The sequence below is a fragment of the Primulina tabacum genome, chromosome 10 (genome assembly GCF_025594145.1).
Source record: "Primulina tabacum isolate GXHZ01 chromosome 10, ASM2559414v2, whole genome shotgun sequence".
NCBI classification, from domain to species: Eukaryota; Viridiplantae; Streptophyta; class Magnoliopsida; order Lamiales; family Gesneriaceae; genus Primulina; species Primulina tabacum.
The window spans coordinates 37,655,704-37,676,435 of NC_134559.1; the positions used below are offsets into that span (position 1 = coordinate 37,655,704).

The 20,732-nt window shown below is 43.1% G+C and overlaps 21 non-coding genes and 2 pseudogenes across 21 annotated transcripts; all 23 read left to right on the forward strand.

The window, feature by feature from the left end:
• Nucleotides 1-530: 530 nt before the first annotated feature.
• Nucleotides 531-649, forward strand: LOC142514231 (5S ribosomal RNA). The gene has a single exon (XR_012810135.1). It is a non-coding gene; the product is annotated as a 5S ribosomal RNA (ribosomal RNA).
• Nucleotides 650-1,333: 684 nt separating this feature from the next.
• On the forward strand, nt 1,334-1,452 carry LOC142507389 (5S ribosomal RNA). The gene has a single exon (XR_012805648.1). It is a non-coding gene; the product is annotated as a 5S ribosomal RNA (ribosomal RNA).
• Nucleotides 1,453-2,135: 683 nt separating this feature from the next.
• Nucleotides 2,136-2,254, forward strand: LOC142507734 (5S ribosomal RNA). The gene has a single exon (XR_012805982.1). It is a non-coding gene; the product is annotated as a 5S ribosomal RNA (ribosomal RNA).
• Nucleotides 2,255-2,588: 334 nt separating this feature from the next.
• Nucleotides 2,589-2,707, forward strand: LOC142509745 (5S ribosomal RNA). Its single transcript, XR_012807902.1, has one exon. It is a non-coding gene; the product is annotated as a 5S ribosomal RNA (ribosomal RNA).
• Nucleotides 2,708-3,391: 684 nt separating this feature from the next.
• LOC142508935 (5S ribosomal RNA) lies at nt 3,392-3,510 on the forward strand. The gene has a single exon (XR_012807131.1). It is a non-coding gene; the product is annotated as a 5S ribosomal RNA (ribosomal RNA).
• A 684-nt stretch (nt 3,511-4,194) lies between these two features.
• LOC142510160 (5S ribosomal RNA) lies at nt 4,195-4,318 on the forward strand. The gene has a single exon (XR_012808288.1). It is a non-coding gene; the product is annotated as a 5S ribosomal RNA (ribosomal RNA).
• Nucleotides 4,319-6,282: 1,964 nt separating this feature from the next.
• Nucleotides 6,283-6,401, forward strand: LOC142514555 (5S ribosomal RNA). Its single transcript, XR_012810443.1, has one exon. It is a non-coding gene; the product is annotated as a 5S ribosomal RNA (ribosomal RNA).
• A 678-nt stretch (nt 6,402-7,079) lies between these two features.
• On the forward strand, nt 7,080-7,198 carry LOC142517127 (5S ribosomal RNA). Its single transcript, XR_012812886.1, has one exon. It is a non-coding gene; the product is annotated as a 5S ribosomal RNA (ribosomal RNA).
• A 656-nt stretch (nt 7,199-7,854) lies between these two features.
• LOC142507076 (5S ribosomal RNA) lies at nt 7,855-7,973 on the forward strand. Its single transcript, XR_012805341.1, has one exon. It is a non-coding gene; the product is annotated as a 5S ribosomal RNA (ribosomal RNA).
• A 682-nt stretch (nt 7,974-8,655) lies between these two features.
• On the forward strand, nt 8,656-8,773 carry LOC142508615 (5S ribosomal RNA). Its single transcript, XR_012806822.1, has one exon. It is a non-coding gene; the product is annotated as a 5S ribosomal RNA (ribosomal RNA).
• A 663-nt stretch (nt 8,774-9,436) lies between these two features.
• Nucleotides 9,437-9,554, forward strand: LOC142508195 (5S ribosomal RNA). The gene has a single exon (XR_012806421.1). It is a non-coding gene; the product is annotated as a 5S ribosomal RNA (ribosomal RNA).
• Nucleotides 9,555-9,993: 439 nt separating this feature from the next.
• Nucleotides 9,994-10,112, forward strand: LOC142512167 (5S ribosomal RNA; annotated as a pseudogene).
• A 251-nt stretch (nt 10,113-10,363) lies between these two features.
• On the forward strand, nt 10,364-10,487 carry LOC142510161 (5S ribosomal RNA). Its single transcript, XR_012808289.1, has one exon. It is a non-coding gene; the product is annotated as a 5S ribosomal RNA (ribosomal RNA).
• A 1,964-nt stretch (nt 10,488-12,451) lies between these two features.
• On the forward strand, nt 12,452-12,570 carry LOC142514556 (5S ribosomal RNA). Its single transcript, XR_012810444.1, has one exon. It is a non-coding gene; the product is annotated as a 5S ribosomal RNA (ribosomal RNA).
• Nucleotides 12,571-13,247: 677 nt separating this feature from the next.
• On the forward strand, nt 13,248-13,366 carry LOC142517129 (5S ribosomal RNA). The gene has a single exon (XR_012812888.1). It is a non-coding gene; the product is annotated as a 5S ribosomal RNA (ribosomal RNA).
• A 655-nt stretch (nt 13,367-14,021) lies between these two features.
• Nucleotides 14,022-14,140, forward strand: LOC142507078 (5S ribosomal RNA). The gene has a single exon (XR_012805343.1). It is a non-coding gene; the product is annotated as a 5S ribosomal RNA (ribosomal RNA).
• Nucleotides 14,141-14,822: 682 nt separating this feature from the next.
• On the forward strand, nt 14,823-14,940 carry LOC142508616 (5S ribosomal RNA). The gene has a single exon (XR_012806823.1). It is a non-coding gene; the product is annotated as a 5S ribosomal RNA (ribosomal RNA).
• Nucleotides 14,941-15,603: 663 nt separating this feature from the next.
• LOC142508196 (5S ribosomal RNA) lies at nt 15,604-15,721 on the forward strand. Its single transcript, XR_012806422.1, has one exon. It is a non-coding gene; the product is annotated as a 5S ribosomal RNA (ribosomal RNA).
• A 439-nt stretch (nt 15,722-16,160) lies between these two features.
• LOC142512168 (5S ribosomal RNA) lies at nt 16,161-16,279 on the forward strand (annotated as a pseudogene).
• Nucleotides 16,280-16,530: 251 nt separating this feature from the next.
• On the forward strand, nt 16,531-16,654 carry LOC142510162 (5S ribosomal RNA). Its single transcript, XR_012808290.1, has one exon. It is a non-coding gene; the product is annotated as a 5S ribosomal RNA (ribosomal RNA).
• A 1,964-nt stretch (nt 16,655-18,618) lies between these two features.
• On the forward strand, nt 18,619-18,737 carry LOC142514557 (5S ribosomal RNA). Its single transcript, XR_012810445.1, has one exon. It is a non-coding gene; the product is annotated as a 5S ribosomal RNA (ribosomal RNA).
• A 677-nt stretch (nt 18,738-19,414) lies between these two features.
• LOC142507238 (5S ribosomal RNA) lies at nt 19,415-19,533 on the forward strand. The gene has a single exon (XR_012805499.1). It is a non-coding gene; the product is annotated as a 5S ribosomal RNA (ribosomal RNA).
• Nucleotides 19,534-20,188: 655 nt separating this feature from the next.
• LOC142507079 (5S ribosomal RNA) lies at nt 20,189-20,307 on the forward strand. Its single transcript, XR_012805344.1, has one exon. It is a non-coding gene; the product is annotated as a 5S ribosomal RNA (ribosomal RNA).
• The last annotated feature ends 425 nt before the right edge of the window (nt 20,308-20,732 follow it).

Genomic DNA, 20,732 nt, shown 5'->3' on the forward strand with positions numbered 1-20,732 from the left:
ATGGGCAAACGAACGAGACTCATTACTCCGCAATGAGCTGGCGAGATTTTAGCCGAATTCCTTCTCTAATACCCTATAATTTGCGATTTTCCGCTTCTGTTAAGCTTCCGTTTCCTCGAGAAATCCGCTTAGGAAGTTCGAAATTCGATTCCTGTTCCATTTTATCGTATCTCAAGCATAATAATAGCTTTACATTCGCTATTTTCTTCTTCTTATTTTTTTTCTATTTTCTGGGAACATTTAGAAATTTTTGTTGTCGTGAGCCGGTTCTGTGCGGAAGAGTATGACGCAGATTACTCCAAGGACGGTTAACTCATTAAAAACAATTATTTCGACAGTTTTAGCCATAATTTACGTAAACGATCGCGACACGAGGACTTCCCAAGGAGGTCACCCATCCTAGCTTTGCCATCGCGCCAGAACGCTAACTTCATGGTTCTGATTGGGCGATAGCAGTGCCGCGTGTTGTCCATCGCCTCTCGCTCCACACGTACTCGAGGGATATAAGAATAAATATCGTTGTCAATGTTGGGTGCAATCATACCAGCACTAATGCACCGGATCCCATCAGAATTCCGAAGTTAAGCGTGCTTGGGCGAGAGTAGTACTAGGATGGGTGACTCCTTGGGAAGTCCTGGTATTGCACCCCTTTTCGTGTTTTTCTTTTTTTTATTACTTGTTGACAGACGATTTTCGACTCAAATCATCTGAATCTCGATCGGGACAAGATAAGACATGTGATATCAACGTAGCTCGGGCACTGCCGGATTTGGACAAAATTGTAGGTTAATTTGATTGTAAACGGGCAAACGAACGAGACTCATTACTCCGCAACAAGGTGACGAGATTTTAGCCGAATTCCTTCTCTAAGACCCTCTAATTCACAATTTTTCGCTTCCCTTAAGCTTGCGTTTCCGCGAGAAATCCGCTTAGGAAGTTCGAAATTCGATTCCGGTTCCATTTTATCGTATCCCTGGCATAATAATAGCTTTACATTCGCTATTTTCTTCTTCTTATTTTTTTTTCTATTTTCTTGGAACATTTAGCGATTTTTGTTGTCGTGAGCCGGTTGTGTGCGGAAGGGTATTACGCAGATTACTCCGGAGACGGTTAACTCATTAAAAACAATTATTTCGACTGTTTTAGCCATAATTTACGTAAATGGTCGCGACACGAGGTTTTCCCAGGGAGGTCAACCATCCTAGCTCTGCCATCGCGCCAGAACGCTTAACTTCATGGTTCTGATTGGGCGAGAGAAGTGCCGCGTGTTGTCAATCGCAGCCCGCTCCATACGTACTCGAGGGATATAAGAATAAACATCCCAGTCAATGTCTGGTGCGATCATACCAGCACTAATGCACCGGATTCCATCAGAACTCTGAAGTTAAGCGTGCCTAGGCGAGAGAAGTACTAGGATGGATGACCCCCTGGGAAGTCCTCGTGTTACACCCCTTTTCATTTTTTCTAATTTTGATTACTTGTTGACAGACGATTTTAGGCTCAAATCATCTGAATCTCGAACGGGGCCAGATAAGACATGTGAAATCAAAGCAGATCGGGCATTGCCGGATTTGAACAAAATTGTAGGCTAATTTGATTGTAAACGGGCAAACGAACGAGACTCGTTACTCCGCAATGAGCTAGCGAGAGTTTAGCCGAATTCTTTCTTTAAGACCCTCTAATTTGCAATTTTCCGCTTCTGTTAAGCTTCCGTTTCCTCGAGAAATCCGCTTAGGAAGTTCGAAATTCGATTCCTGTTCCATTTTATCGTATCTCAGGCATAATAATAGGTTTACATTCACTATTTTCTTCTTCTTATTTTTTTTTCTATTTTCTGGGAACATTTAGCGATTTTTATTGTCGTGAGCCGGTTCTGTGCAGAAGGGTATGACGCAGATTACTCCGGAGACGGTTAACTCATTAAAAACAATTATTTCGAATGTTTTAGCCATAATTTACGTAAACGGTCGCGACACGAGGAATTTCCAGGGAGGTCACCCATCCTAGCTCTGCCATCGCGCCAGAACGCTTATTTTCATGGTTCTGATTGGGCAATAACAGTGCCGTGTGTTGTCCATCGCCGCCCGCTCCACACGTACTCGAGGGATATAAGAATAGACATCCCACACAATGTCGGGTGCGATCATACAAGCACTAATGCACCAGATCCCATCAGAACTCCAAAGTTAAGCATGCTTGGGCGAGAGCAGTACTAGAACGGGTGACCCCCTGGGAAGTCCTCGTGTTGCACCCCTCTTCGTGTTTTTCTATTTTTGATTACTTATTGACAGACGATTTTTGGCTCAAATCTTCTGAATCTCGATCGAAACCATATAAGACATGCGAAATCAACGTATATCGGACACTGCTGGATTTGGATAAAATTGTAGGCTAATTTGATTGTAAACGGGCAAACGAACGAGACTCAATACTCCGCAACGAGGTGGCGAGTTTTAGCCGAATTCCTTCTCTAAGACCCTCTAATTTGCGATTTTCCGCTACTGTTAAGCTTCTGTTTCCTTGAGAAATCCGCTTAGTGAGTTCATAATTCGATTCCGGTTCCATTTTATCGTATCCCACTCAATGTCGGGTGCGATCATACCAGCACTAATGCACTGGATCTCAGCAGAACTCCGAAGTTAGGCGTGCTTGGGCGAGAGCAGTACTAGGATGGGTGACCCCCTAGGAAGTCCTCTTGTTGCACCTATTTTTCGTGTTTTTCTATTTTTGATTACTTGTTGACAGACGATTTTTCATTTCAAATCATCTGAATCTCAATCGGGACCAGATAAGACATGGGAAATAAACGTAGCTCGGGCACTGCCGGAATTGGACAAAATTGTAGGCTAATTTTATTGTAAACGGGCAAAAGAACGAGACTCATTACTCCGCAACGAGGTGGCGAGATTTTAGCCTAATTCCATCTCTAAGTCCCTCTAATTTGAGATTTTCCGCTTCTGTTAAGTTTCCGTTTTCTCGAGAAATCCGCTTAGAAAGTTCAAAATTCGATTCTGGTTTCATTTTATCGTATCTCATGCATAATAATAGCTTTACATTCGCTATTTTCCTATTCTTATTTTTTTCTATTTTTTGGTAACATTTAGCAATTTTTGTTGTCGTGAGCCGGTTCTGTGTGGTAGGGTATGACGCAGATTACTCCGGAGACGGTTAACTCATTAAAAACAATTATTTCGACTGTTTTAGCCCTAATTTACGTAAACGGTCCAGACACGAGGACTTCCAAGGGAGGTCACCCATCTTAGCTCTGCCGTCGCGCCAGAACGCTTAACTTCATTGTTATGATTGGGCGAGAGCAGTGCCGCGTGTTGTCCATCGCCGCCCGCTCCACACGTACTCGAGGGATATAAGAATAAACATCCCACTCAATGTCAGGTGCGATCATACCAGCACTAATGCACCAGATCCCATCAGAACTCTGAAGTTAAGCGTGCTTGGGCGAGAGCAATACTAGGATGGGTGACTCCCTGTGAAGCCCTATTGTTGCACCCCTTTTCGTGTTTTTCTATTTTTGATTACTTGTGGACAGACGATTTGGGCTCAAATCATCTGAATCTCGATCGGGACCAGATAAGACTTCTGAAATCAGCGTAGCTCGGGCTATGCCGGATTTTGACAAAATTGTAGGCTAATTTGATTGTAAACGGGCAAACGAACGAGACTCATTGCTCCGCAATGAGCTGGTGAGATTTTAGCCGAATTTTTTCTCTAGGACCCTCTAATTTGCGATTTTCCGCTTCTTTTAAGCTTCTGTTTCCTTGAGAAATCAGCTTAGGAAGTTCGAAATTCGATTACTGTTCCATTTTATCGTATCCCAATCATAATAATATCTTTAAATTCGCTATTTTCTTCATCCTATTTTTTTTTTCTATTTTCTGGGAACATTTAGCGATTTTTGTTGTCGTGAGCCGGTTCTGTGCGGAAGGGTATGACGCATATTACTCCGGAGACGGTTAACTCATTAAAAACAATTATTTCGACTGTTTTAGCGATAATTTACGTAAACGGTCGTGACACGAGGTCTTCCCAGGGAGGTCACCCATCCTAGCTATTCCGTCGCGCCAGAACGCTTAACTTCATCGTTCTAATTGGGCGAGAGCAGTTCCACGTGTTTTCCATCGCCGCCCGCTCCACACGTACTCGAGAGATATAAGAATAAACATCCCACTCAATGTCGGATGCGATCATACTAGCACTAATGCACTGGATCCCATCAGAACTCCGAAGTTAAGCGTGCTTGGGCGATAGCAGTACTAGGATGGGTGACCCGACCCCCTAGGAAGTCCTCGTGTTGCACCCCTTTTCGTGTTTTTTTATTTTTGATTACTTGTTGACAGACGATTTTCGGCTCAAATCATCAGAATCTCGATCGGGACCAGATAAAACATGTGAAATGAAAGTAGCTTGGGCACTGCCGGATTTTGACAAAATTGTAGCCTAATTTGATTGTAGACGGGCAAACGAACGAGACTCATTCCTTCGCAATGAGCTGGCGAGATTTTAGCCGAATTCCTTCTCTAAGACCCTCTAATTTGCGATTTTCCGCTTCTGTTAAGCTTCCGTTTCCTCGAGAAATCCGCTTAGGAAGTTCGAAATTAAATTCCGGTTCCATTTTATCTTATCTCAAGCATAATAATAGCTTTACATTCATTATTTTCTTATTCTTAATTTTTTTCTATTTTCTGGGAACATTTAGCGATTTTTGTTGTCGTGAGCCGGTTCTGTGCGGAAGGGTATGACGCAGATTACTCCGGAGACGGTTAACTCATTAAAAACAATTATTTTGACTGTTTTAGCCATAATTTACATAAACAATCGCGACACGAGGACTGCCCACGAGGACGCCAGAACGCTTAACTTCATGGTTCTGATTGGGCGAGAGAAGTGCCGCGTGTTGTCCATCGCCGCCCGCTCCACACGTACTCGAGGGATATAAGAATACACATCCCACTCAATGTCGGGTGCGATCATACCAGCACTAATGCACTAAGCGATCATACGAGCCTCATTACTCCGCAACGAGCTGGCGAGATTTTAGCCGAATTCATTCTATAAGACCCTCTAATTTGCGATTTTCCGATTCTGTTAATCTTCCGTTTCCTTGAGAAATCTTCTAAGCAAGTTTGAAATTCGATTTCGGTTCCATTTTATAGTATACCAAGCATAATAATAGCTTTACATTCGCTATTTTCTTTTTCTTATTTTTTTCTATTTTCTGGGAGCATTTAGCAATTTTTATTGTCGTGAGCCGGTTCTGTGCAGAAGGATATGACGAAGATTACTCCGGAGATGGTTAACTCATTAAAAACAATTATTTCGAATGTTTTAGCCATAATTTACGTAAACGGTCGCGACACGAGGACTGCCCAGGGAGGTCACCAATCCTAGCTCTGCCATCGCGCCAGAAGGCTTAACTTCATGGTTTTTATTGGGCGAGAGCAGTACCGCGTGTTGTCCATCGCCGCCTGCTCCACACGTACTCGAGGGATATAAGAATAAAAATCCCACTCAATGTCGGGTGCGATCATACCAGCACTAATGCACCAGATCCCATCAGAACTCCGAAGTTAAGCATGCTTGGGCGAGAGCAGTACTATTTTTGGTTTCTTGTTGACATACGATTTTTGGCTCAAATCATCTGAATCTCGATCAGGACCAGATAAGACATGTGAAATCAACGTAGCTCGGGCACTGCCAGATTTGAACAAAATTGTAGCCTAATTTGATTGTAAACGGGCGAACGAACGAGACTCATTACTCCGCGATGATTTGACAAGATTTCACCCGAATTTCTTCTCTAAGACACTCTAATTTGAGATTTTTCGCTTCTGTTAAGATTCCGTTTCCTCGAGAAATCCGCTAAGGAAGTTTGAAATTCGATTCTGGTTCCATTTTATCGTATCTCAGGCATAATAATGGCTTTACATTCGCTATTTTCTTATTCTTATTTTTTTTTCTATTTTCTGGGAACATTTAGCGATTTTTGTTGTCGTGAGCCGGTACTGTGCGGAAGGGTATAACGCAGATTACTCTGAAGACGGTTAACTCATTAAAAACAATTATTTCGACTGTTTTATCTATAATTGACGTAAACGGTCGCGACACGAGGACTTCCCAGGGAGGTCACCCAACCTAGCTCTTCCATCGCGCTAGAACGCTTAACTTCATTGTTCTGATTAGGCGAGAGCAGTGCCGCGTGTTGTCCATCGCCGCCCGCTCCACACGTACTCGAGGGATATAAGAATAAAAATACCACTTAATGTCGGGTGCGATCATACCAGCACTAATGCACCGGATCCCATCAGAACTCCAAAGTTAAGCATGCTTGGGCGAGAGCAGTACTAGAATGGGTGACCCCCTTGGAAGTTCTCGTGTTGCACCCCTTTTCGTGTTTTTCTATTTTTGATTACTTGTTGACAGAAAATTTTCGGCTCAAATCATCTGAATCTCGATCGGGACCACATGGGAAATAAACGTAGCTCGGGCTCTGCCGGATTTGGAAAAAATTGTAGGATAATTTGATTGTAAACGGGCAAACGAACGAGACTCATTACTCCGCAATGAGCTGACGAGATTTTAGCCGAATTCCTTCTCTAAGACCCTCTAATTTGCGATTTTCCGCTTCTGTTAAACTTCTGTTTCCTCGAGAAATCCGCTTAGGAAGTCCGAAATTCGATTCCGGTTTCATTTTATCGTATCCCAGGCATAATAATAGCTTTACATTCGCTATTTTCTTCTTCTTAATTTTTTTTCTATTTTCTGGGAAGATTTAGCGATTTTTGTTGTCCTGAGCCTGGTTCTATGCGGAAGGGTATGACGCAGATTACTCCGGAGACGATTAACTCAATAAAAACAAATATTTCGACTGTTTTAGCCATAATTTACGTAAACGATCGCGACACGAGGATTTACCAGGGAGTGTCACCCATCTTAGCTCTTCCATCGCGCCAGAACGCTTAACTCAATGGTTCTGATTGGGCGAGAGCAGTGGCGAGTGTTGTCCATTGCCGCCTGCTCCTACGTACTCGATGGATATAGGAATAAACATCCCACTCGATGTCAAGTGCGATCATACCAGCACTAATGCACCGAATCCCATCAGAACTGCGAAGTTAAGCGTGCTTGGGCGAGAGCAGTACTAGGATGGGTGACCACGTGGAAAGTCCTCGTGTTGCACCCCTTTTCGTGTTTTTCTATATTTGATTACTTGTTGACAGACGATTTTCGGCTCAAATCATCTGAATCTCGATCGGGACCAGATAAGACATGTGAAATCAACGTAGCTCGGGCACTGCCAGATTTTGACAAAATTGTAACCAAATTTGATTGTTCCGCAATGAGCTGGCGAGATTTTAGCCGAATTCCTTCTCTAAGACACTCTAATTTGAGATTTTCCGCTTCTGTTAAGCTTCCGTTTCCTCGAGAAATCTGCTTAGGAAGTTCGAAATTCGATTTCGGTTCCATTTTATCTTATCTCAGGCATAATAATAGCTTTACATTCGTTATTTTCTTATTCATAATTTTTTTCTATTTTTCTGGGAACATTTAGCAATTTTTGTTGTCGTGAGCCGGTTCTGTGCGGAAGGGTATGACGCAGATTACTCCGGAGACGGTTAACTCATTAAAAACAATTATTTCGACTGTTTTATCCATAATTTACGTAAACGGTCGCGACACGAGGACTTTCGAGGGAGGTCACCCATCCTAACTCTGCCATCGTGCCACAACGCTTAACTTCATGGTTCTGATTGGCCGAGAGAAGTGCCACGTGTGGTCCATCGCCGTCCGCTCGACACGTACTCGAGGGATATAAGAATAACAATCCCACTAAATTTCGAGTGCGATTATACCAGCAATAATGCACCGGATCCCATCAGAACACCGAAGTTAAGCGTGCTTGGGCGAGAGCAGTACTAGGGTGGGTGACCCCCTTGGAAGTCCTCGTGTTGCACCCATTTTCGTGTTTTTCTATTTTTGATTACTTGTTGACAGACGATTTTTGGCTCAAATCATCTGAATCTCGATCGGGACCAGATAAGACATGTGAAATCAACGTAGATCGGGCACTGCCGGATTTGGACAAAATTGTAGGCTAATTTGATTGTAAACGGGCAAACGAACGAGACTCAACACTCCGCAACGAGGTGGCGAGATTTTAGCCTAATTCCTTCTCTAAGACCCTCTAATTTGAGATTTTCAGCTTCTGCTAGGCTTCCGTTTCCTCGAGAAATCCGCTTAGGAAGTTCGAAATTCGATTCCAGATCCATTTTATCGTATCTCATGCATAATAATAGCTTTACATTCGCTATTTTCTTCTTCTTATTTTTTTCTATTTTCTGGGAACATTTAGCAATTTTTGTTGTTGTGAGCCGGTTCTGTGCGGAAGTGTATGATACACATTAGTCTGGAGACGGTTAACTCATTAAAAACAAATATTTCGACTATTTTAGCCATAATTTACGTAAACGATCACGACACGAAGATTTACCAGGGAGTGTCACCCATCCTAGCTCTTCCATCGCGCCAGAACGCTTAACTTCATGGTTCTTATTGGGCGAGAGCAGTGCCGAGTGTTGTCCATCGCCGCCCGCTCCTACGTACTCAAGGGATATAAGAATAAACTTCCCACTCAATGTCGGGTGCGATCATACCAGCACTAATGCTCCGGATCCCATCAGAACTCCGAAGTTAAGCGTGCTTGGGCGAGAGAAGTACTAGAATGGGTGATGCCTTGGAATTCCTCGTGTTACACTCCTTTTCGTGTTTTTCTATTTTTGATTATTTGTTTACAGACGATTTTCGGCTCAAATCATCTGAATCTCGATCGGGACTAGATAAGACATGGAAAATCAACGTAGCTCGGGCACTGCCGGATTTTGACAAAATTGTAGGCTAATTTGATTGTAAATGGGCAAACGATCGAGACTTATTACTCCGCAATGAGCTGACGAGATTTTAGCCGAATTCCTTCTCTAAGACCCTCTAATTTGCGATTTTCTGCTTCTGTTAAGCTTCTGTTTCCTCGAGAAATCCGCTTAGGAAGTTCGAAATTCGATTCCGGTTCCATTTTATCTTATCTCAGGCATAATAATAGCTTTACATTCGTTATTTTCTTTTTCTTAATTTTTTTCTATTTTCTGGGAACATTTAGCGATTTTTGTTGTCGTGAGCCGGTTCTGTGCGGAAGGGTATGACACAGATTACTCCGGAAATGGTTAACTCAGTAAAAACAATTATTTCGACTGTTTAAGCCATAATTTACGTAAACGGTCGGAGGTCACCCATCCTAGCTCTTCCATCGCGACAGAACGCTTTACTTCATGGTTCTGATTGGGCTTGAGCAGTGCCGAGTGTTGTCCATCGCCGCCCGCTCCACACGTACTCGAGAGATATAAGAATAAACATCCTACTCAATGTCGGGTGCGATCATACCAGCACTAATGCACCGCATCCCATCAGAACTCCGAAGTTAAGCATGCTTGGGCGAGAGCAGTACTAGGATAGGTGACCCCTTGGAAGTCCTCGTGTTGCACCCCTTTTCGTGATTTTCTATTTTTGATTACTCGAGAAATCCGCTAATAAAGTCCGAAATTCGATTCCGGTTCCATTTTATCGTATCCCAGGTATAATAATAGCTTTACATTCGCTATTTTCTTCTTCTTTTTTTCTATTTTCTGGGAACATTTAGCCATTTTTGTTGTCGTGAGCCGGTTCTGTGCGGCAGTGTATGAGGTAGATTACTCCGGATTCGATTAACTCATTAAAAACAATTATTTCAACTGTTTTAGCCATAATTTACGTAAACGGTCGCGACACGAGTACTTCCCTGGGAGGTCACCCATCATAGCTCTGCCATCGCGCTAGAACGCTTAACTTCATGGTTCTTATTGGGAGAGAGCAGTGCCGCGTGTTGTCCATCGCCGCCCACTCCACACGTACTCGAGGGATATAAGAATAAAAATCCCACTCAATGTCGGGTGCGATCATACCAGCACTAATGCACCGGATCCCATCAGAACTCTGAAGTCAACCGTGCTAGGGCTAGAGCAGTACTAGGATTGGTGACCCCCTGGGAAGTCCTCATGTTGCAGAAGGGTATGACGCATATTACTCCGGAGACGGTTAACTCATTAAAAACAATTATTTCGACTGTTTTAGCGATAATTTACGTAAACGGTCGTGACACGAGGTCTTCCCAGGGAGGTCACCCATCCTAGCTATTCCGTCGCGCCAGAACGCTTAACTTCATCGTTCTAATTGGGCGAGAGCAGTTCCACGTGTTTTCCATCGCCGCCCGCTCCACACGTACTCGAGAGATATAAGAATAAACATCCCACTCAATGTCGGATGCGATCATACTAGCACTAATGCACTGGATCCCATCAGAACTCCGAAGTTAAGCGTGCTTGGGCGATAGCAGTACTAGGATGGGTGACCCGACCCCCTAGGAAGTCCTCGTGTTGCACCCCTTTTCGTGTTTTTTTATTTTTGATTACTTGTTGACAGACGATTTTCGGCTCAAATCATCAGAATCTCGATCGGGACCAGATAAAACATGTGAAATGAAAGTAGCTAGGGCACTGCCGGATTTTGACAAAATTGTAGCCTAATTTGATTGTAGACGGGCAAACGAACGAGACTCATTCCTTCGCAATGAGCTGGCGAGATTTTAGCCGAATTCCTTCTCTAAGACCCTCTAATTTGCGATTTTCCGCTTCTGTTAAGCTTCCGTTTCCTCGAGAAATCCGCTTAGGAAGTTCGAAATTAAATTCCGGTTCCATTTTATCTTATCTCAAGCATAATAATAGCTTTACATTCGTTATTTTCTTATTCTTAATTTTTTTCTATTTTCTGGGAACATTTAGCGATTTTTGTTGTCGTGAGCCAGTTTTGTGCGGAAGGGTATGACGCAGATTACTCCAGAGACGGTTAACTCATTAAAAACAATTATTTTGACTGTTTTAGCCATAATTTACATAAACAATCGCGACACGAGGACTGCCCACGAGGACGCCAGAACGCTTAACTTCATGGTTCTGATTGGGCGAGAGAAGTGCCGCGTGTTGTCCATCGCCGCCCGCTCCACACGTACTCAAGGGATATAAGAATACACATCCCACTCAATGTCGGGTGCGATCATACCAGCACTAATGCACTAAGCGATCATACGAGCCTCATTACTCCGCAACGAGCTGGCGAGATTTTAGCCGAATTCATTCTATAAGACCCTCTAATTTGCGATTTTCCGATTCTGTTAATCTTCCGTTTCCTTGAGAAATCTTCTAAGCAAGTTTGAAATTCGATTTCGGTTCCATTTTATAGTATACCAAGCATAATAATAGCTTTACATTCGCTATTTTCTTTTTCTTATTTTTTTCTATTTTCTGGGAGCATTTAGCAATTTTTATTGTCGTGAGCCGGTTCTGTGCAGAAGGATATGACGAAGATTACTCCGGAGATGGTTAACTCATTAAAAACAATTATTTCGAATGTTTTAGCCATAATTTACGTAAACGGTCGCAACACGAGGACTGCCCAGGGAGGTCACCAATCCTAGCTCTGCCATCGCGCCAGAAGGCTTAACTTCATGGTTTTTATTGGGCGAGAGCAGTACCGCGTGTTGTCCATCGCCGCCTGCTCCACACGTACTCGAGGGATATAAGAATAAAAATCCCACTCAATGTCGGGTGCGATCATACCAGCACTAATGCACCAGATCCCATCAGAACTCCGAAGTTAAGCATGCTTGGGCGAGAGCAGTACTATTTTTGGTTTCTTGTTGACATACGATTTTTGGCTCAAATCATCTGAATCTCGATCAGGACCAGATAAGACATGTGAAATCAACGTAGCTCAGGCACTGCCAGATTTGAACAAAATTGTAGCCTAATTTGATTGTAAACGGGCGAACGAACGAGACTCATTACTCCGCGATGATTTGACAAGATTTCACCCGAATTTCTTCTCTAAGACACTCTAATTTGAGATTTTTCGCTTCTGTTAAGATTCCGTTTCCTCGAGAAATCCGCTAAGGAAGTTTGAAATTCGATTCTGGTTCCATTTTATCGTATCTCAGGCATAATAATGGCTTTACATTCGCTATTTTCTTATTCTTATTTTTTTTTCTATTTTCTGGGAACATTTAGCGATTTTTGTTGTCGTGAGCCGGTACTGTGCGGAAGGGTATAACGCAGATTACTCTGAAGACGGTTAACTCATTAAAAACAATTATTTCTACTGTTTTATCTATAATTGACGTAAACGGTCGCGACACGAGGACTTCCCAGGGAGGTCACCCAACCTAGCTCTTCCATCGCGCTAGAACGCTTAACTTCATTGTTCTGATTGGGCGAGAGCAGTGCCGCGTGTTGTCCATCGCCGCCCGCTCCACACGTACTCGAGGGATATAAGAATAAAAATACCACTTAATGTCGGGTGCGATCATACCAGCACTAATGCACCGGATCCCATCAGAACTCCAAAGTTAAGCATGCTTGGGCGAGAGCAGTACTAGAATGGGTGACCCCCTTGGAAGTTCTCGTGTTGCACCCCTTTTCGTGTTTTTCTATTTTTGATTACTTGTTGACAGAAAATTTTCGGCTCAAATCATCTGAATCTCGATCGGGACCACATGGGAAATAAACGTAGCTCGGGCTCTGCCGGATTTGGAAAAAATTGTAGGATAATTTGATTGTAAACGGGCAAACGAAGGAGACTCATTACTCCGCAATGAGCTGAAGAGATTTTAGCCGAATTCCTTCTCTAAGACCCTCTAATTTGCGATTTTCCGCTTCTGTTAAACTTCTGTTTCCTCGAGAAATCCGCTTAGGAAGTCCGAAATTCGATTCCGGTTTCATTTTATCGTATCCCAGGCATAATAATAGCTTTACATTCGCTATTTTCTTCTTCTTAATTTTTTTTCTATTTTCTGGGAAGATTTAGCGATTTTTGTTGTCCTGAGCCGGTTATATGCGGAAGGGTATGACGCAGATTACTCCGGAGACGATTAACTCAATAAAAACAAATATTTCGACTGTTTTAGCCATAATTTACGTAAACGATCGCGACACGAGGATTTACCAGGGAGTGTCACCCATCTTAGCTCTTCCATCGCGCCAGAACGCTTAACTCAATGGTTCTGATTGGGCGAGAGCAGTGGCGAGTGTTGTCCATTGCCGCCTGCTCCTACGTACTCGATGGATATAGGAATAAACATCCCACTCGATGTCAAGTGCGATCATACCAGCACTAATGCACCGAATCCCATCAGAACTGCGAAGTTAAGCGTGCTTGGGCGAGAGCAGTACTAGGATGGGTGACCACGTGGAAAGTCCTCGTGTTGCACCCCTTTTCGTGTTTTTCTATATTTGATTACTTGTTGACAGACGATTTTCGGCTCAAATCATCTGAATCTCGATCGGGACCAGATAAGACATGTGAAATCAACGTAGCTCGGGCACTGCCAGATTTTGACAAAATTGTAACCAAATTTGATTGTTCCGCAATGAGCTGGCGAGATTTTAGCCGAATTCCTTCTCTAAGACACTCTAATTTGAGATTTTCCGCTTCTGTTAAGCTTCCGTTTCCTCGAGAAATCCGCTTAGGAAGTTCGAAATTCGATTTCGGTTCCATTTTATCTTATCTCAGGCATAATAATAGCTTTACATTCGTTATTTTCTTATTCATAATTTTTTTCTTTTTTCTGGGAACATTTAGCAATTTTTGTTGTCGTGAGCCGGTTCTGTGCGGAAGGGTATGACGCAGATTACTCCGGAGACGGTTAACTCATTAAAAACAATTATTTCGACTGTTTTATCCATAATTTACGTAAACGGTCGCGACACGAGGACTTTCGAGGGAGGTCACCCATCCTAGCTCTGCCATCGTGCCACAACGCTTAACTTCATGGTTCTGATTGGCCGAGAGAAGTGCCACGTGTGGTCCATCGCCGTCCGCTCGACACGTACTCGAGGGATATAAGAATAACAATCCCACTAAATTTCGAGTGCGATTATACCAGCAATAATGCACCGGATCCCATCAGAACACCGAAGTTAAGCGTGCTTGGGCGAGAGCAGTACTAGGGTGGGTGACCCCCTTGGAAGTCCTCGTGTTGCACCCATTTTCGTGTTTTTCTATTTTTGATTACTTGTTGACAGACGATTTTTGGCTCAAATCATCTGAATCTCGATCGGGACCAGATAAGACATGTGAAATCAACGTAGATTGGGCACTGCCGGATTTGGACAAAATTGTAGGCTAATTTGATTGTAAACGGGCAAACGAACGAGACTCAACACTCCGCAACGAGGTGGCGAGATTTTAGCCTAATTCCTTCTCTAAGACCCTCTAATTTGAGATTTTCAGCTTCTGCTAGGCTTCCGTTTCCTCGAGAAATCCGCTTAGGAAGTTCGAAATTCGATTCCAGATCCATTTTATCGTATCTCATGCATAATAATAGCTTTACATTCGCTATTTTCTTCTTCTTATTTTTTTCTATTTCCTGGGAACATTTAGCAATTTTTGTTGTTGTGAGCCGGTTCTGTGCGGAAGTGTATGATACACATTAGTCTGGAGACGGTTAACTCATTAAAAACAAATATTTCGACTATTTTAGCCATAATTTACGTAAACGATCACGACACGAAGATTTACCAGGGAGTGTCACCCATCCTAGCTCTTCCATCGCGCCAGAACGCTTAACTTCATGGTTCTTATTGGGCGAGAGCAGTGCCGAGTGTTGTCCATCGCCGCCCGCTCCTACGTACTCAAGGGATATAAGAATAAACTTCCCACTCAATGTCGGGTGCGATCATACCAGCACTAATGCTCCGGATCCCATCAGAACTCCGAAGTTAAGCGTGCTTGGGCGAGAGAAGTACTAGAATGGGTGATGCCTTGGAATTCCTCGTGTTACACTCCTTTTCGTGTTTTTCTATTTTTGATTATTTGTTTACAGACGATTTTCGGCTCAAATCATCTGAATCTCGATCGGGACCAGATAAGACATGGGAAATCAACGTAGCTCGGGCACTGCCGGATTTTGACAAAATTGTAGGCTAATTTGATTGTAAATGGGCAAACGATCGAGACTTATTACTCCGCAATGAGCTGACGAGATTTTAGCCGAATTCCTTCTCTAAGACCCTCTAATTTGCGATTTTCTGCTTCTGTTAAGCTTCTCTTTCCTCGAGAAATCTGCTTAGGAAGTTCGAAATTCGATTCCGGTTCCATTTTATCTTATCTCAGGCATAATAATAGCTTTACATTCGTTATTTTCTTTTTCTTAATTTTTTTCTATTTTCTGGGAACATTTAGCGATTTTTGTTGTCGTGAGCCGGTTCTGTGCGGAAGGGTATGACACAGATTACTCCGGAAATGGTTAACTCAGTAAAAACAATTATTTCGACTGTTTAAGCCATAATTTACGTAAACGGTCGGAGGTCACCCATCCTAGCTCTTCCATCGCGACAGAACGCTTTACTTCATGGTTCTGATTGGGCTTGAGCAGTGCCGAGTGTTGTCCATCGCCGCCCGCTCCACACGTACTCGAGAGATATAAGAATAAACATCCTACTCAATGTCGGGTGCGATCATACCAGCACTAATGCACCGCATCCCATCAGAACTCCGAAGTTAAGCATGCTTGGGCGAGAGCAGTACTAGGATAGGTGACCCCTTGGAAGTCCTCGTGTTGCACCCCTTTTCGTGATTTTCTATTTTTGATTACTCGAGAAATCCGCTAATAAAGTCCGAAATTCGATTCCGGTTCCATTTTATCGTATCCCAGGTATAATAATAGCTTTACATTCGCTATTTTCTTCTTCTTTTTTTCTATTTTCTGGGAACATTTAGCCATTTTTGTTGTCGTAAGCCGGTTCTGTGCGGCAGTGTATGATGTAGATTACTCCGGATTCGATTAACTCATTAAAAACAATTATTTCAACTGTTTTAGCCATAATTTACGTAAACGGTCGCGACACGAGGACTTCCCTGGGAGGTCACCCATCATAGCTCTGCCATCGCGCTAGAACGCTTAACTTCATGGTTCTTATTGGGAGAGAGCAGTGCCGCGTGTTGTCCATCGCCGCCCACTCCACACGTACTCGAGGGATATAAGAATAAAAATCCCACTCAATGTCGGGTGCGATCATACCAGCACTAATGCACCGGATCCCATCAGAACTCTGAAGTCAACCGTGCTAGGGCTAGAGCAGTACTAGGATTGGTGACCCCCTGGGAAGTCCTCATGTTGCAGAAGGGTATGACGCATATTACTCCGGAGACGGTTAACTCATTAAAAACAATTATTTCGACTGTTTTAGCGATAATTTACGTAAACGGTCGTGACACGAGGTCTTCCCAGGGAGGTCACCCATCCTAGCTATTCCGTCGCGCCAGAACGCTTAACTTCATCGTTCTAATTGGGCGAGAGCAGTTCCACGTGTTTTCCATCGCCGCCCGCTCCACACGTACTCGAGAGATATAAGAATAAACATCCCACTCAATGTCGGATGCGATCATACTAGCACTAATGCACTGGATCCCATCAGAACTCCGAAGTTAAGCGTGCTTGGGCGATAGCAGTACTAGGATGGGTGACCCGACCCCCTAGGAAGTCCTCGTGTTGCACCCCTTTTCGTGTTTTTTTATTTTTGATTACTTGTTGACAGACGATTTTCGGCTCAAATCATCAGAATCTCGATCGGGACCAGATAAAACATGTGAAATGAAAGTAGCTAGGGCACTGCCGGATTTTGACAAAATTGTAGCCTAATTTGATTGTAGACGGGCAAACGAACGAGACTCATTCCTTCGCAATGAGCTGGCGAGATTTTAGCCGAATTCCTTCTCTAAGACCCTCTAATTTGCGATTTTCCGCTTCTGTTAAGCTTCCGTTTCCTCGAGAAATCCGCTTAGGAAGTTCGAAATTAAATTCCGGTTCCATTTTATCTTATCTCAAGCATAATAATAGCTTTACATTCGTTATTTTCTTATTCTTAATTTTTTTCTATTTTCTGGGAACATTTAGCGATTTTTGTTGTCGTGAGCCAGTTTTGTGCGGAAGGGTATGACGCAGATTACTCCAGAGACGGTTAACTCATTAAAAACAATTATTTTGACTGTTTTAGCCATAATTTACATAAACAATCGCGACACGAGGACTGCCCACGAGGACGCCAGAACGCTTAACTTCATGGTTCTGATTGGGCGAGAGAAGTGCCGCGTGTTGTCCATCGCCGCCCGCTCCACACGTACTCAAGGGATATAAGAATACACATCCCACTCAATGTCGGGTGCGATCATACCAGCACTAATGCACTAAGCGATCATACGAGCCTCATTACTCCGCAACGAGCTGGCGAGATTTTAGCCGAATTCATTCTATAAGACCCTCTAATTTGCGATTTTCCGATTCTGTTAATCTTCCGTTTCCTTGAGAAATCTTCTAAGCAAGTTTGAAATTCGATTTCGGTTCCATTTTATAGTATACCAAGCATAATAATAGCTTTACATTCGCTATTTTCTTTTTCTTATTTTTTTCTATTTTCTGGGAGCATTTAGCAATTTTTATTGTCGTGAGCCGGTTCTGTGCAGAAGGATATGACGAAGATTACTCCGGAGATGGTTAACTCATTAAAAACAATTATTTCGAATGTTTTAGCCATAATTTACGTAAACGGTCGCAACACGAGGACTGCCCAGGGAGGTCACCAATCCTAGCTCTGCCATCGCGCCAGAAGGCTTAACTTCATGGTTTTTATTGGGCGAGAGCAGTACCGCGTGTTGTCCATCGCCGCCTGCTCCACACGTACTCGAGGGATATAAGAATAAAAATCCCACTCAATGTCGGGTGCGATCATACCAGCACTAATGCACCAGATCCCATCAGAACTCCGAAGTTAAGCATGCTTGGGCGAGAGCAGTACTATTTTTGGTTTCTTGTTGACATACGATTTTTGGCTCAAATCATCTGAATCTCGATCAGGACCAGATAAGACATGTGAAATCAACGTAGCTCGGGCACTGCCAGATTTGAACAAAATTGTAGCCTAATTTGATTGTAAACGGGCGAACGAACGAGACTCATTACTCCGCGATGATTTGACAAGATTTCACCCGAATTTCTTCTCTAAGACACTCTAATTTGAGATTTTTCGCTTCTGTTAAGATTCCGTTTCCTCGAGAAATCCGCTAAGGAAGTTTGAAATTCGATTCTGGTTCCATTTTATCGTATCTCAGGCATAATAATGGCTTTACATTCGCTATTTTCTTATTCTTATTTTTTTTTCTATTTTCTGGGAACATTTAGCGATTTTTGTTGTCGTGAGCCGGTACTGTGCGGAAGGGTATAACGCAGATTACTCTGAAGACGGTTAACTCATTAAAAACAATTATTTCTACTGTTTTATCTATAATTGACGTAAACGGTCGCGACACGAGGACTTCCCAGGGAGGTCACCCAACCTAGCTCTTCCATCGCGCTAGAACGCTTAACTTCATTGTTCTGATTGGGCGAGAGCAGTGCCGCGTGTTGTCCATCGCCGCCCGCTCCACACGTACTCGAGGGATATAAGAATAAAAATACCACTTAATGTCGGGTGCGATCATACCAGCACTAATGCACCGGATCCCATCAGAACTCCAAAGTTAAGCATGCTTGGGCGAGAGCAGTACTAGAATGGGTGACCCCCTTGGAAGTTCTCGTGTTGCACCCCTTTTCGTGTTTTTCTATTTTTGATTACTTGTTGACAGAAAATTTTCGGCTCAAATCATCTGAATCTCGATCGGGACCACATGGGAAATAAACGTAGCTCGGGCTCTGCCGGATTTGGAAAAAATTGTAGGATAATTTGATTGTAAACGGGCAAACGAAGGAGACTCATTACTCCGCAATGAGCTGAAGAGATTTTAGCCGAATTCCTTCTCTAAGACCCTCTAATTTGCGATTTTCCGCTTCTGTTAAACTTCTGTTTCCTCGAGAAATCCGCTTAGGAAGTCCGAAATTCGATTCCGGTTTCATTTTATCGTATCCCAGGCATAATAATAGCTTTACATTCGCTATTTTCTTCTTCTTAATTTTTTTTCTATTTTCTGGGAAGATTTAGCGATTTTTGTTGTCCTGAGCCGGTTATATGCGGAAGGGTATGACGCAGATTACTCCGGAGACGATTAACTCAATAAAAACAAATATTTCGACTGTTTTAGCCATAATTTACGTAAACGATCGCGACACGAGGATTTACCAGGGAGTGTCACCCATCTTAGCTCTTCCATCGCGCCAGAACGCTTAACTCAATGGTTCTGATTGGGCGAGAGCAGTGGCGAGTGTTGTCCATTGCCGCCTGCTCCTACGTACTCGATGGATATAGGAATAAACATCCCACTCGATGTCAAGTGCGATCATACCAGCACTAATGCACCGAATCCCATCAGAACTGCGAAGTTAAGCGTGCTTGGGCGAGAGCAGTACTAGGATGGGTGACCACGGGGAAAGTCCTCGTGTTGCACCCCTTTTCGTGTTTTTCTATATTTGATTACTTGTTGACAGACGATTTTCGGCTCAAATCATCTGAATCTCGATCGGGACCAGATAAGACATGTGAAATCAACGTAGCTCGGGCACTGCCAGATTTTGACAAAATTGTAACCAAATTTGATTGTTCCGCAATGAGCTGGCGAGATTTTAGCCGAATTCCTTCTCTAAGACACTCTAATTTGAGATTTTCCGCTTCTGTTAAGCTTCTGTTTCCTCGAGAAATCCGCTTAGGAAGTTCGAAATTCGATTTCGGTTCCATTTTATCTTATCTCAGGCATAATAATAGCTTTACATTCGTTATTTTCTTATTCATAATTTTTTTCTTTTTTCTGGGAACATTTAGCAATTTTTGTTGTCGTGAGCCGGTTCTGTGCGGAAGGGTATGACGCAGATTACTCCGGAGACGGTTAACTCATTAAAAACAATTATTTCGACTGTTTTATCCATAATTTACATAAACGGTCGCGACACGAGGACTTTCGAGGGAGGTCACCCATCCTAGCTCTGCCATCGTGCCACAACGCTTAACTTCATGGTTCTGATTGGCCGAGAGAAGTGCCACGTGTGGTCCATCGCCGTCCGCTCGACACGTACTCGAGGGATATAAGAATAACAATCCCACTAAATTTCGAGTGCGATTATACCAGCAATAATGCACCGGATCCCATCAGAACACCGAAGTTAAGCGTGCTTGGGCGAGAGCAGTACTAGGGTGGGTGACCCCCTTGGAAGTCCTCGTGTTGCACCCATTTTCGTGTTTTTCTATTTTTGATTACTTGTTGACAGACGATTTTTGGCTCAAATCATCTGAATCTCGATCGGGACCAGATAAGACATGTGAAATCAACGTAGATCGGGCACTGCCGGATTTGGACAAAATTGTAGGCTAATTTGATTGTAAACGGGCAAACGAACGAGACTCAACACTCCGCAACGAGGTGGCGAGATTTTAGCCTAATTCCTTCTCTAAGACCCTCTAATTTGAGATTTTCAGCTTCTGCTAGGCTTCCGTTTCCTCGAGAAATCCGCTTAGGAAGTTCGAAATTCGATTCCAGATCCATTTTATCGTATCTCATGCATAATAATAGCTTTACATTCGCTATTTCTTCTTCTTATTTTTTTCTATTTTCTGGGAACATTTAGCAATTTTTGTTGTTGTGAGCCGGTTCTGTGC